The sequence below is a fragment of the Protopterus annectens genome, chromosome 7.part1, assembly GCF_019279795.1.
Source record: "Protopterus annectens isolate FY-2018-M chromosome 7.part1, PAN1.0, whole genome shotgun sequence".
In the NCBI taxonomy this organism is placed as follows: Eukaryota; Metazoa; Chordata; order Ceratodontiformes; family Protopteridae; genus Protopterus; species Protopterus annectens.
In genome coordinates, this window is record NC_056740.1 from 218,835,274 (window position 1) to 218,849,469 (window position 14,196).

The window sequence follows — 14,196 nt, forward strand, 5'->3', positions numbered from 1 at the left end:
AGATATTATTTCTCACAATTCACTGATGTCTAATGGTGGCCTACAGGGCTAATGCTCTTAGAGGGAGGGTACAGGGTATGAATGTTTTTAGTCCCTTTAAGGCACACTATCAAGGGTATCCCTGGTGTCCAAGGTCCCCTCCCTTGACTCATATCATCTTTCTTTTTTAAGTCCTTTAATGCATGGTATGCAGAGTATCCCTGATGTCTGATGTTACAACAACGCCTCTAAGGCACAATGTTTAAATTTAAACCTGATAACTAGCCCTCCCCCCAACTCATGTCTTTTTAAAGTACTATTAAGGCACAATATTAAAAAGTTGTCCCTGCTTTATAATGCCCCCCCAACATTTCCATTTTTTTTTCATAAGTGACTAAGTGACTTTAAGGCATGATGTCCCTGGTGACTAGTGGTGACATGGATGACTAATATCACACTTGAGTTATGAGAGGGTTTAGGATTTGAATATAGTGTCTTTAGAGGATGTTATATAAAGTATCCCTGGTAGCTAATGTCCCCCTTGACCCACTTCATCTTTATTTATTTTTCTATGTGCCTTTTAGGAATGATATTAAAGCAATATCCCTGGGGGTTAATGTTATCCCAACCCACATCATATTTATGTGCTGTTGAGGCACAAGATTAAAGAGATATGTATGATGGCTAGTTCATAGGTTCATAGGTGTTTACCTGGCTAATAAGCACAAGCACCTTTTTAAGCCTAGCCATGTATCCCAAATCTCTGACAAATTCTGGTACCCTTGATAAGTGTAAGCATGGGCATGGGAGATGAACCATTTACAGGCTACCTGTTTGCATTAGAGACATAAGTGCCAAACCAGGGATGAATTTCCGGTTTGCCATCCAATTGTCCAAGTTGCACTTGAATTGGTTTAGGGAAGAACTCTGCTTCACATAGATGGGGAGTCTGTTCCATAGATGGGATAGTCTCTGGGATACATACCTATCTCTCCAGCAGGTCGTATTTATATCACAGACAGGGTTTAAGTCTTTAGAATGGGTAATTCAGGAGCTGTTTGTTTTGTTGCTATGCAGGGAGTCAATCAGAGTGGAGTCTGACAATGCTCTGTATGCCAGGCATAGATCTCGCCTCAAAATCTGTAGGAGACAGAATACAGGGATAGGGCTTTGAGGCTGGCTGCATGGGACATATTACTTACACCCTGTATTCTTTTAGTGAGGAACGTCTATGGACATTCCAGTTGTTGGATATGCCTCGTTAGGTACATAACAATGGGGGCATTGTACTCAATGACAGGTCTGATGAATGCCAAATACAGTGGAACAATGACTTCCTTGGACTTAGATGACATATCTTTGTTTATAAGTTGCGCAAGATAGAATGATTTCCTCACCACTGTAGACACGTGATGATCAAAGGCTAGATTGCTATCTATGTGTGTCCCTAAATCCCTGACTACTGGGTCAACTCTAAGGGGTGTGTTGTCAATAGGATAGTTACCAGAGATGAATGACTTTACAAAGAATACTATTATACATTTCTTGGCATTTAGTATTAGTCCATGGCTCTGACTTCAGTTGTTTATCTATGTCAGCCCCACCTGGAGAACATTTGTGTCAGTTTGAGATTCAATGACAGTTCCTAATTTGCAATCTTCTGCAGATTTAGTCAGCCAGAGACCACTGACATTGGCCTTGACTTCTGAGAAGTAAATGCCAAAAAAGAGCGATCCAAGGACTGACCTCTTTGCAGAGGTGGACTCCTCAATTCTAACTTCCTCGCTCCTGCCGGTGAGACAGTTGGCTATCCACTGGATGACATACGAGTTTGTACCTAACCTCTTGAGTTTGTCAACCATGCCCTAGTGGGGTATTGTGTCAAATGCCTTGGCCAGGTCAGGGTAGGCAGTGTGAATGATTTTGCCTTCATCCATTGTTTTGATGACTTTTCAAAGAAGTCTACCAGGCTGAGTAGCCATGATCTGCCCTTGACAAAATCAAACTGGGTTGGGTCCAGTGCCTGGAGGTTTACTATATCTCTGTTGATAGTATAGTGTTTCCCCAACCTGCGTATTGTTAAAGTGCCATTAAGGCATGATTTTAAAGACATATCCCTAGTGACTAGTATTAAGACATGATATTAAGGAGGTATCCCTGGTAGCTAGTGTTTCTCCCAACTCACATCTTACTTAAGTGCCATTAAGTCACAGTGTTAAAGAGAAATCCCTGGTGCCTGGTGCCCCCCCATCCAATGTTGCAGGATTTGCTCTTTAGTCTAGGGGAGTATCGAGGTATAATACTCCCCTAAACTCCCCCCACATAAACACATGAGCCCCACCACTCACCATGTCCCCCATGCACACAGACACTAACAGACACACACACACACACACACACACACACACACACACACACACACACACACACACACACACACACACACACACACACAAACCTACCCTGTCCCCTAAGTAACTCCTCTACTGGGACCTCTCAGGCAGACATATACTCACACATACAACCACACACATACACACATACGTAACCCCCCCCCCCCCCAACACTACCTGTCTGCTGAACTCTCTGGCACTTAATTTACTTCAATGGGTGAACATGAGCTTTTGGCTGTGTTCAATAATATGAGTGGCCGTGTTACTTTTTGTAGCTAAGAGATTTGCTCAGCTGCATAAATACTTTACTGTAGGCAGTTCCAGGGAAGATCACATGGCTAATAAGCATATGCCTCTCCCCTAGAATACATCATTAACATTTAGCATAGCTGTCAAGACTGCCCACCAGTGTGCTGCATGTCTTCTTGATAAAGCATCATGATAAGCCTGTCTCAGAATTGGAAATGGTTACAGTACGGTATACATCCCATGTAAACCTTCTGGTAATCTTTCTGAACTGGGCCCATGTGTTTGTGTGTGTGTGTGTGTGTGTGTGTGTGTGTGTGTGTGTGTGTGTGTGTGTGTGAAGGAAAAGTGTTTTCATGGGGTTTGTGTTAAGGAATTAATTCAGTTGTGCTTTGCAATAAGAATCCCAGTAGCTGAGCAGTACATTTAAATTGTACTAGACACGTGATTCAGTGTGATATTTTGTAATATGGGAAGACATAAACTCGTTAGCTGTATTTTCATCCTTTTGCAGTGATTGTACCTATACACATTAGGCTTAGATGTATCATGATGAAAGTCAGTGAAGCGATGATGCTGGAGGCATAAAGATGATGGAATGTGTGGTGAATGTGGTGATAATGACATGCACGTACTGGTCTACCACAAGCTTCTTCTGCAAAAAATAGCCACAGTACAGTGAAGAATTGTACAGCACTCGCTCTATAGATTTGACTATTTCCTGCAATGAAAAAAACCCTTGGCTTACTCATCTTTAAATCATTTCAAAACTGGGGATCCCAGATCTGCAAGTATAAACAGATATGCTGCAAATATTTTAAAGCTGGTGAGACAATAATTGGGAAGTAACAAAAGTGCATGTCTTTACAGAAAGAATACGAAGAAACTAATGCTCCTCAGAATAATCTTGTCTCACTTTAAACCATGTACAACTCCAAATTTAGAGTGGAACATGATAACTACATGGTAGCTTATACTGTTATCGACAATGGCTGTACAGTGATAATGACATTGGTTCAGTGTGATCCTGGTGCAGAAACAAACCATCAATCTATCAACATATTTATAAAAAAAGATATTTGCCTACAACAGCACATTTTTAATAATGCCAGACCCTAGCTAGCTCTGACAGGCATATTAACACAGCCTACTTTGTGCAGTCTGTGACTGTTTTCAGTAGTTAGGCTCATGTCCAAATAAACAGACACAAAATGTTTTCATTGTGGAAGTGTTAGTGCATTCTCTTCCCATTTTGTACACTGTAGTACTCAGAAATACAACTATAAATTACACTCACATTATACTTACTCATTGTTAAATACATAATATGAAAAATAGAAAAATGTGTTATTCGCATAAAACAAAAAAGGTAGTTTTATTGTGGCAAAACAGAGAAAGAAGCAAAATGAAGCTAAAGTTGCATAATTTCAATTATTTTTTTCATGGGGCAAAGGGATGTTGGGATCCCTAACTGCTGTTGACCTTCAGTGCACTCACTTAATTCTCCTGCTGTGATTCAGGAAGTATGGCCTCCACGACATATCTTTCATCTAGTACAGGGTGATAAATATATACATTCTGTTCTTTTTCTTGGAAATAGTACCAATCTGGAAAGAAGACTGTTTAAAGCACTACAATGCTCAGTGCTGGAGGAATTTATATACCCTGTAAACATGCATCAGGGAACCCACTGGTCAGACTACAAAGTATTTAGCCATCACTGGTCAGTAGGTCGCGCTTCATCAGTTTCTCCCTCTCATCTCTTTTTGTTCCTGTTCCTCACCATCATTAGTTATTTCGTATTGAAATTCATTAATAACAGTGGCAAGCAAGAATCAGTCAGGGCTGTAAGCATGCATTTGTGGATTTCAAAATAGATAAATAGGAACAATTTGACTTCTTCAGGTGGCTAAGTGTAGGTTTACAGAAATAGTCATTCTTTGCAAGCAGTGGCCATTTATTTTGTTTGTTATACAGTGCTGTGAGAACCCCATGGCTAGCAAACACAAGCATGTGCCACTCTTTCTAAGATTTATTTATAAGGGTGAAAGTTTTCATTAATAAAAAAGATACGCCCTAGCAGTCTGTACTCATTTTAGCCTTTCTGTGAATGTCAGACTTTGTTACAGATTTAGCTGGATATCATTCCCTTCTGTATAGACCACACGTTGTTTACTGAAACATAATTCATCTAAAAGTAACTTGTCAAGATAATCTTGAAAGTGGATCTCCCATCAAACAACGAAAGTAAGCATTAAATATTTTTGCATAAGGCACTCCTCTTCCTCTCCCTCATAATGTGAGAGCTGTGCCCCCTTTTCTGCCATTCATTTTTTTTTAACTCTAAGCTGGCCTCACCCTAGAGAAATGCTTTCAGCTTTTTTCACTTTGACTTCTATTGTAGAAGCTTTTGGAACTGCCAGCAATAATGCATTTCTTCCTTAACAGAAGAAAAACAGAACTGGTATGCTAACTGAATGATGAAAAGCAGTTATGATGCATGCCCCAAACTTTAGAATTGTGATGTCTGGAGACTCCAACAGCTTTTGCACAACCAGAAAAACAGTCAAATATATCACAGCAGACAGTGTACAGTTCATTGCAGTCCATGAACTATCACTATGGCAACAATATTAACTTTCAGATTGGCTCTCCTTAATACCGATTGCTGGTGTGAACTTCAGCTGCTGCCTGTGAGCAGATACTCTGAAACAGTTAGCAGTGCCAGCACAGTAGGTACTCTATGAACAAAGGTCACTTATTTCCAAAAAAGACACAGAAAGGTAAACAGTCCTGAAAATTTATTTATTAAGCCATGCATTCAGTTTTGTTGACCTCAGTGGAAACTCTCGGTTGGCTAGATTTTTCTTTTAATTTTTACTGATTGGTTTGTTTCTGTGACCTTTTTACTCATTGTTTTAAGTTTGTTAGGTGGGATATTTTGCAGACACCCTAATGTTTATGGACATCAGCTGGGTATGACAACCCTCTATTTCTAAAGGTTAGGCAAACAGTCCACTTATGCTGTGCTGATGAAGCCATAAGAATGTTAAAACATACTTGCCCACAGTTAGTGAGGTTTGGCTTTACTGACCTGAATTTGTCCATAACACACTTAAAAAGAAAAAAGTCAAAGTCATTCAGAACTGCCACATAGCTGAAACACCTGATGTCCTTAAAGGGTCATTTGCATATATTCAGTGGCGGATTTAGGCATGGCGCCCCTTTTTCAATTTTTTTTTTTTTTTTGGAAATCGCGCCAGCCCAACTTTTTTTGGAAGTCACAATCAATCTTTCCGAAGAATCCTGTCACCAACGGGCCAAATACATAGATCGGAGATGATTGGAGGTTGCAATCAGATGCAACCAACTGCATCTCTTATAATTTAGGCGCTGGAGAGTGAGTCAGTAATTGTTGTCGGAAGACAAACAATCTTGTTCAATTTTAAAATAAAAATAGCCGGACAAATTGTCGTTTGAAACGACTTATAACTACTGCTACTGGAGAGATCTACTTTGAGGTATGTGCTAATTCTTTTGACACCACCAATTTTCAAGCCGCCAAAGGTAACTATGCTCTGATTGTAAAATTTGTAAAGGACCGCTATTTCTGTGCATTTCCGTTTGCCTTTTCAGTGGTTATTTCTATAAACAATTTGTATAGAGGATAAAATGAAATAGGCACAAGAAGAGGTGAGGAAGGCAGAACCACTATGACTCAGGCTTAAGCTTCAGGGATGGCTCAGACTCGCCCTCTATGTGCAACTAAGAGTCAAGGCTTTCTTTTTGAAATTAGGAGCTTTAACACAGGCGGATAAAAAATACATCGATAATCTCAGCGGAACTGGGAAGGCCATAGGGGTGCTTACCAGAGGAGGAGATGCTCAAGGTAAAGTGACATTATGGCAAGTGTGAAGGATGGGATCCAACTCACGTGTGAATGGTGGTGTATCTCTCCAAGCAGAATCCCATCATCCACTTTGCGTTGCTCATTTGTGCATTATGAAAAGGAGCTGAAGTGCTTCAGTGTTGTGCCATGTGAGAGAGTGAAAGCTGTGCCAGTATGAGTACATTGTAGTGTTGAGTTATGGATTGAATGTGCATTAAGGAGATAATAAACACTAACACTGTAATCTTGTATTCTGTTTTGTGTGAATTTGCGGTTTTCCTTACAATCTTTTTTCTTCTTAAAGTAGCGCTTGTATCTTTGGAAGCTCTCCATTATTTTCTAAAATGCAACCAGAATGACATTGTTCTTTTTAGCCAGATATCTTGTGTCTTGGTAGAATCATTTGCTACTCTGTGTATCCCCGATGCATTTATATCACTAAATGTGTGCTGATGGTTTGTGTGTTGATGTGTATATGTTTCGCATGCCTGGTGACTTCATACATCTGGTTTTAGTTGTAGTATAGTATAGATGTGCTCTTTTTTCCACTGCCTTGGTAAAGGGAGGGGTACTGGCAGAGGCTGGAAGATGTGCTTTGACCTTGAAAGGTATTCTGTCCTAAGTCATTCAATCCATGTATGGTAAAATTGATGTCGGTTGTCGGGGTATGAATAGCACTCTGATTGTGCTAGAAAAACAGATTCAGATGAATTCGCACAAATCAATACTATTTAATTTCCAAAGTTATTTTAATATCCAGCACGTAAAGTAGGCATGCACCAAATGTCACAGCTAGGCTGTCCCACATCCCTTGAACTCAAACCCTAAGGCTGGCGGTTACATACCATGTTGTTACTGCTACTAGGGAATAAGTTAACCTTTGAAATGGCTCACATCAACACTACTACTCATTCCCCAACAGTTTTTAGAACAGAGTCTGCAGTCGGCCCCTGAGTCTTTCCCGGGTGGGGGGAGGGAAACAGACCGAAGGAGTGGGGACCAAGAGAAGGTGAGCTGTCACCAGGGACTGAGTGACTCTACTGGCATTAAGTAACTAAAGGAGACTTGAATGGAGATGTTGACCACTGACATTTGTCATTGTTAAGACTTAACTTAAGAGACAGGTGTGTCAATGAATACCACATGTATTCTGATGTCAATTAAATGCTAGCTCATACAGCTGCATTTCTTAACCCATTCATCTAAAATCATTCACAGTTACTTATTCCAGCTCTTAAGACAGTTGTAAAAGTTGTGCATTTGACACGTAGTATGGTACACTTACCCTCACATGGATACAGACAAGCGACACCCATGTGCCACCAGTTCCCACCATTAAATCAGTTTATTTCACTTTGTTTCAAATTGCTGCAGTTCTTTTCTGTTTAATTTTCTGTGGTTCACTTTTCCCAATATCAGACAATTCTCAAATCCTCATTCTGGGAAAAAATGCTTCATTTGGGTTAGGTGGTGAAGCACACATCAGCATGTTAACTGTGATAGACGCCAGCACAGCACTATATTCAAAACTTGCATTTAAAAAAATGTCTGTCTAGTTAGTGTTTGCTTTGTTATTTCTGTCCTGAAGTGCCATTAAATTATGTTAGTATTGGCATGTCTGATATCCAGCCGAATTCTTTATAATATTGTCTATTCTGCTAGTGTTGGACTAGCGAGTAGTCCTTATTGCTTCTTGGTGCCATGATTTGTTTGATGTCTGATATCATCTTACGACTTCAATTGATCTGAGCACATTAACTAACAAAGTGAATGACTGAATGAGGAAATGCCTTTAGATGACCCATAAATCCAATTGTCCATCTTATGCATTTATTTTGCATTGTCTTGTTTTGCTTTGCTTCTTTCTCGGAAGACAGCTACAGCAGTTCCCTGCAGGTCCCAAGGAGAGTCTCCAGTTTATAAGCAATTTGGTTGGTATAAAAATGGTTAAAGGGTTCAATTCCTAATCAGGGAGTTTCAGCTGTACTGTATGTTTTTAATTATTTTGGGTATGTCTATCTGTGGAATAAATGTACTTACACAAGGAATCTGATGTATTGGGGGGTATTACTGTCCTTAAATTATGTGAATATTCTATAAAAGGGCCTTACAGAAACATATGCATGGTGCCAAAGCCATGGGCTCAAGCTTAATGCCAAAAAATGTATAGTTATCCCCTTTGGAAAAAAAACATGTACCCATGAACTACCATATAGGTGGCAGGACACTAAACATCGAAAGTGTGATGAAAGACTTTGGGACACAAGTGGACAGTGGTCTCACTTTCGATAACCACATCGCCACAACAGTCACGAAATCCTTCTATGTGGCACACCTCATCACTAAGGACTTTTCGTCCAGAAAAAAGGTCATTGTCCCACTGTACTCATCCCTCATTAGACCTGTTATAGAGTATAATGCCCCATTTGGTATGTACCTCACAAGACATCTGCAACAGCTGGAAAGGCCACAGAAATACCTCACTAAAAGAATCACAGGCCTAAAGCTGATGCCATATGCTGACCGTCTAAAAAAAACTCCCGCTATACTCTGTGGCATATCGTCTACTCAGAGGCGATCTCTGCTTAACATACAAGGCCATGTCAAACCCTGAGCTGTTGGACGTGCTCCACTTAAAGAAATCCCAATCCCTTAGAGCCACACGCTCCAGGGATCTAAACCTTATCATCACAATGAACAAAACATGCTGGAGGGAGAGGTTCCTGACCCAGAGACTCCCCATACTCTTGAATAGACTGCCCATACTTGTCAAGCAGAGCACCTCATTGGCCCTCTTCAAAAGGAACCTTGATGATTGGCTGGGAGATAGGAAATTCACCCCGGGGATCATGTCAGTTGCCCTGCTAGACAGAGAAGTAAATATTGTGGGAAAAAATTTCCAGGGAATTGTTATGGCTAGGCTTGCATAGGCCTTAGGGCCGATAGCCTAGTACCAACCTATGAACCTATAAAAAGGAATATGTCAGCCTCTGTGTGTTTAAAGGTTAACATGGAAAGAAAATTACTCAAAACAGCTGGATTGATATAATTTTTAGGGTATTGTTTTCATATAGGACTTATCAGTTAAGCAGTTAAAACTAAATAAATGTAAGCTGCCTTCATTCAACATAAACAGTAAAATAAAATAAAAGTACTTTGCTTGCAGTTGTCCTTAAGTTAAGTTGCATGTTTTGGAACCATAGAAAGGATAATGGATGACCCTTACCAGTAGTCAAAACATTAACACTGTGCTGCTCCTATTTATGGAAATAGATTTAACTGTAATACAGACACAATCTAAACAGTTTCAGTTTTCCAATAGTCTGAATCAAGGTGTTGGAAATGCATGCACTGAAAGACATATGTAATATTTAATGTCCTAAATGTGAAATTCCTAATGCACAAGAAATTTAGAAATTAACTGTAAAGGTAATACCTGGGTATTGTTTTTGGATTATGATTATAATTTTATTATGACACACACACACACACACACACACACACACACACACACACACACACACACACACTTCCTCTGAAAACCACAGGACTGACGATGCTGTTTAAGTGTTTATTGGGAAAAGTTACTTAAAATATAAGGGATGGTCGTCTCAGGGCATGAATGGTGCTAATTTCTGTACATTTTATCTGTTTGTTTGTTTGTTCATTTATTTATATCTGTTAACTAGTGTAGGGCTCTGATACTTGTACATCAGTTTCAGGCTCATTCTCTGAGTGTAGATATGGGAAAGGGAGAAGCGGTAGTAAGTATACAAAATTTTACAGAAGAGACATGGCACTTGCATGTTTATAAGATGTACAGAGTAATTTCACTAAGGGTATCCAAAGATGTACTATATGAAGCATGTTGTGTGGGCATGTATGGAAAACAGTATCTGGCATGCGAGAATAATATAGGTAACACATCACACAGGCAATGGTTTGAAATAATGGTTTAAGTCTTTGCCTCATAGACATAAGGTACAGAGTTTGATTCTAACCTTGGCTTATTGAATAGATTTAAAATTACCCTTCTGGGCAGTTGGCCTTAGATTCATGTAGAACCTATCGCAAACATATACAGTATGTACATAGTAGACACAGTGAACCTCTCACAAGGCCTGTCAAAAGTTGTCAATTATACTTTTTTGTATTTTTAATTTTCACCTATTGGTAAGGCAAAAGCTGCATATCTAAATTGGGTAAGAATGTGAGGTAAGAATAGAAATGGAAGAGTAGAGTCTGATTGTAAAGTGGAAGGAGTGGGTTGTTGTAGAGTATATATAGGAAGAATATTAAGGTGGGTGGTCCATATATGTAGAATGGGTTGGAACTGTAGGTGGGGTTCTGAAGTGATTGTCAAGAAACTATAGGTGATGTACTGCAGTGTAAAGAACATATAGAAAGCTGAAGCTCTTTTTATTTTTATACTTTTGTTGGTTGAGAAAGATTAACAGAGTGGAAAATCCTTTTTTAGTGGATGCCTGGGGAGAAAAGCTCCACGAGATACAGAGAGAAAGTAACACACATGCATATAAAAGTGCTATTGTTGTTTTTAATTAAAAATGTAAACCTGTTAATTGAACTAACATTTTATAAAAACTGCAGCGGTGGCTTTTGGTGAAATGTATCATGAATGCAACACATAAAAATTTGTAGAAGAAACAATGATAATAAGACTGCACATCTTCCAAACAGCAAATGGCAAGTATCATACAGCAATTGAACAAGTGAAATGCTAGTTTGCAGTCAAGGCATCCAACAGGGCTCTGTCCTAGGCCCTTACTTGTTTAGGTTGCAGCTTTCAGATCTAACTTTTTCATCTGATGTGTTCTACAGTCTGTATACTGATGACTTGAAAATAGGCAAGCAGGCTTACATCTGTTATAGGTAGAGCATGCCAGCAAAAGCACTTGACTAAATGTACCATTTGGGTGCAGGAGAATAATATGTTGATAGATACATTAAAATCTAAATAAATGATATTTGAAAGACAAATTGAAGGGTAAATATTTAATACAGCACACCTTGATTGATGCTGTAGATTCATTCAAGGACCTTGGTGTATGTGTAGATGCAGTTTTAAGTATTTTAATCATACCAAATGGTTATGATGATTATAAAACTGTAGGATGCATATAAAGATTTATAATGTCTAGGAAATGAAGGACTGATAAAATCATTTGCAGGTTACATTAAACCCATACTACAATATGGAATAACAACATGAAAACGTTATAAGAGAACAAGCAGTAGTAAACTGGAGTACAGCTAAAATATACCAAGGGCATTCATGTATGTGAAAATTTAAGTTATGATGAAAGACTAAAATATCTGAACTTGTACCTCTTATTCAAGTATATAGGGCATTTAGAAATGGCTACCTCTGAGAATGTTTGGGGCTAGCAAAGTGTAGTAGACAGTCATCAGAGAGTCTACATAGAAGATTATATAGGAATGAGAGATGATGCATGAAACAGACAAGTAAATTATATTAAAGCAAGCACTAGTTTAAATATTTTTAAAAAATAGCTTGGGTATTTATTATGGGTATGATTGTTTGGTGTATTGGCAGGCTAGAAGGGCATTATTGCACATGCCCAAACTATTTATATACATGTGTGTGTGTGTGTGTGTGTGTGTGTGTGTGTGTGTGTGTGTGTGTGTGTGTGTGTGTGTGTGTGTGTGTGTGTGTGTATACATACCTAAGTATGTATGCAAAGGAAATGTAACAATTTTGCTCTGCTGGTTTAATAAACTGAAAAAAAGCATAACTTTTTTCTGTGGGGAAAAATAAATTTATCACACACACACACATACACACAGGTTTTTTCATTTGTCTGCTCCCATTAGGGGCTGCCACAGCAGATCATCTGTTTCCTTTGGCAGTTTTGAACTGCTGGAGAGCAGCATTGCCTCCCCCTCCCACACCCACTCCAGAATTTGTTGAAAGGAGAGCAAAGGTACAGTAGGACTTTTGTTATGAAAACACTAATAAAAGATAATTAATTGCGCTTAAAACCATAGAACGAACAGTAAACAATCCAAAAACATTATGGCCTGCTTAGGAAAGTTTTATGAGTTTATTTATTTGGTACAGTCATTAAATTAATTTATCACAACATCTGTGACTGTGGTATATATTTTATGTCTCATAACAATAACATATTTCAGAGGGTTTCTTTCCAATTTTATAACAGTGCATATGCCCAGTATGACATTGAAGGAGAATGATGTGACTTGGTATGGGCAACCAATCATCTTTTCCAGGCATGCACTGAAAATACTTGTACTACCTGTACATGTGTTGTGTGCTGCACAGGAATTACCTATTTCTACTATCATATCCACAGCAAATTCATGTGCAACTGAATGTAAATTGATGTCTTTCCACACGTGATGTCAGAGCTTATTAAGGTAATCTTTTCACAGCCACCAAACCCAGTGTCCCACTTTCCCGCTTTCACCTGGTAGTCAACTAACCAGAATGCGCCCCCCCCCCCTTTGCAAATTCCTGGATCCGCCACTGTATATCCCATATGCCTCTAATACAAGAGGCTTAAGGAATCGCACAGTAGAAACTCTAGACTGGCTAGATTTTTTTAGTCCTATTTAATCTCTAATATCCTGTCCCCTGAAAGTGGGGGTTCAGTTCATCATATAAAGAGATATTTTACCAATAATAATCATGGTTTACCTGTTGTTGCATTTTCTTCTTCAGTAAGCTTTCCAGATTTCAGCAATTATATTTGCCCTTTCTTACATCTATTCCCTTCTAGATAGCACCATTGGGTGTCCTTATATATAACTAAATTGTGGCCTTTTTCTATTCAAAGCAGTTATTTCAGTTGTTTTTTCCCTTTACACTTCTTAACCGCATCTTCTACCATGCTGTAGCTCACTCCCTAGAATAATCAGAGCAGGTCAAAACTTTATATTTCTTAATCCTTTCTAAAAACATCCTTGTTACATGCTTCTGTAAATGGGTCTCAACAAATGAAGTTTCTAGTACAAGCAGTAAAACTCCATAGCTACTCACAGTAGTGCCTTTCTTTACTGTTTGTATTTGTCCACTCAGCTTATTTTTCCCGAAAGCTAGATGTTCCCGCTTTTATCTTTTCCCAACTTAAGCATCCTTTGGTTTGTAACAAATTTTGGGATAAAGCTCTGACTACAGTACAGATACCCCAAGATTGAATATCAGCTGAGATACTGGGGGAAACATGCAGAGGAGGAAGTCACAGTGCGGCTGGTGATGGCTTTCCAGTTATGGGGGGAAGGAGTGTCAATCCCACTTAGCCATTTGCTAATAAGCAAGAAGAAACTTGCACATCACTACAATGGCCAGAACAGGAAAATGGGCTTTCTGATCCCAGGCTACTGATGGTAGCCCTCATAGCATGTGGGCAGGACCAGATCCAGCACAAGGTGACCTAAGCAGCTGCCTAGGGCCCTGTGCTGCTGGAAGGCCTTACCATGCAACATTTAGTTTGAAAAATGTCCATTTTTGTAACTTTAAAAAGCCTATTTTGTTTTAAAAGTTGAACAGGTAGTCTGCTTCGTGCGATGTGCATGCATGAAATTCTTACTCTGCATGCACATCACAAAGGAGCAGACTTTCTGCCCAACACACAATACAATGTGATTGGACAGCAACACAGATTTGAGCAAACATTTAAGAACTGAGGG

The 14,196-nt window shown here is 39.1% G+C and overlaps 1 protein-coding gene across 2 annotated transcripts in view; it reads left to right on the forward strand.

The window, feature by feature from the left end:
• Positions 1-14,196, forward strand: part of RASL12 (RAS like family 12) — a 486,162-nt gene that overhangs the window by 334,613 nt on the left and 137,353 nt on the right. The window lies entirely within an intron of this gene.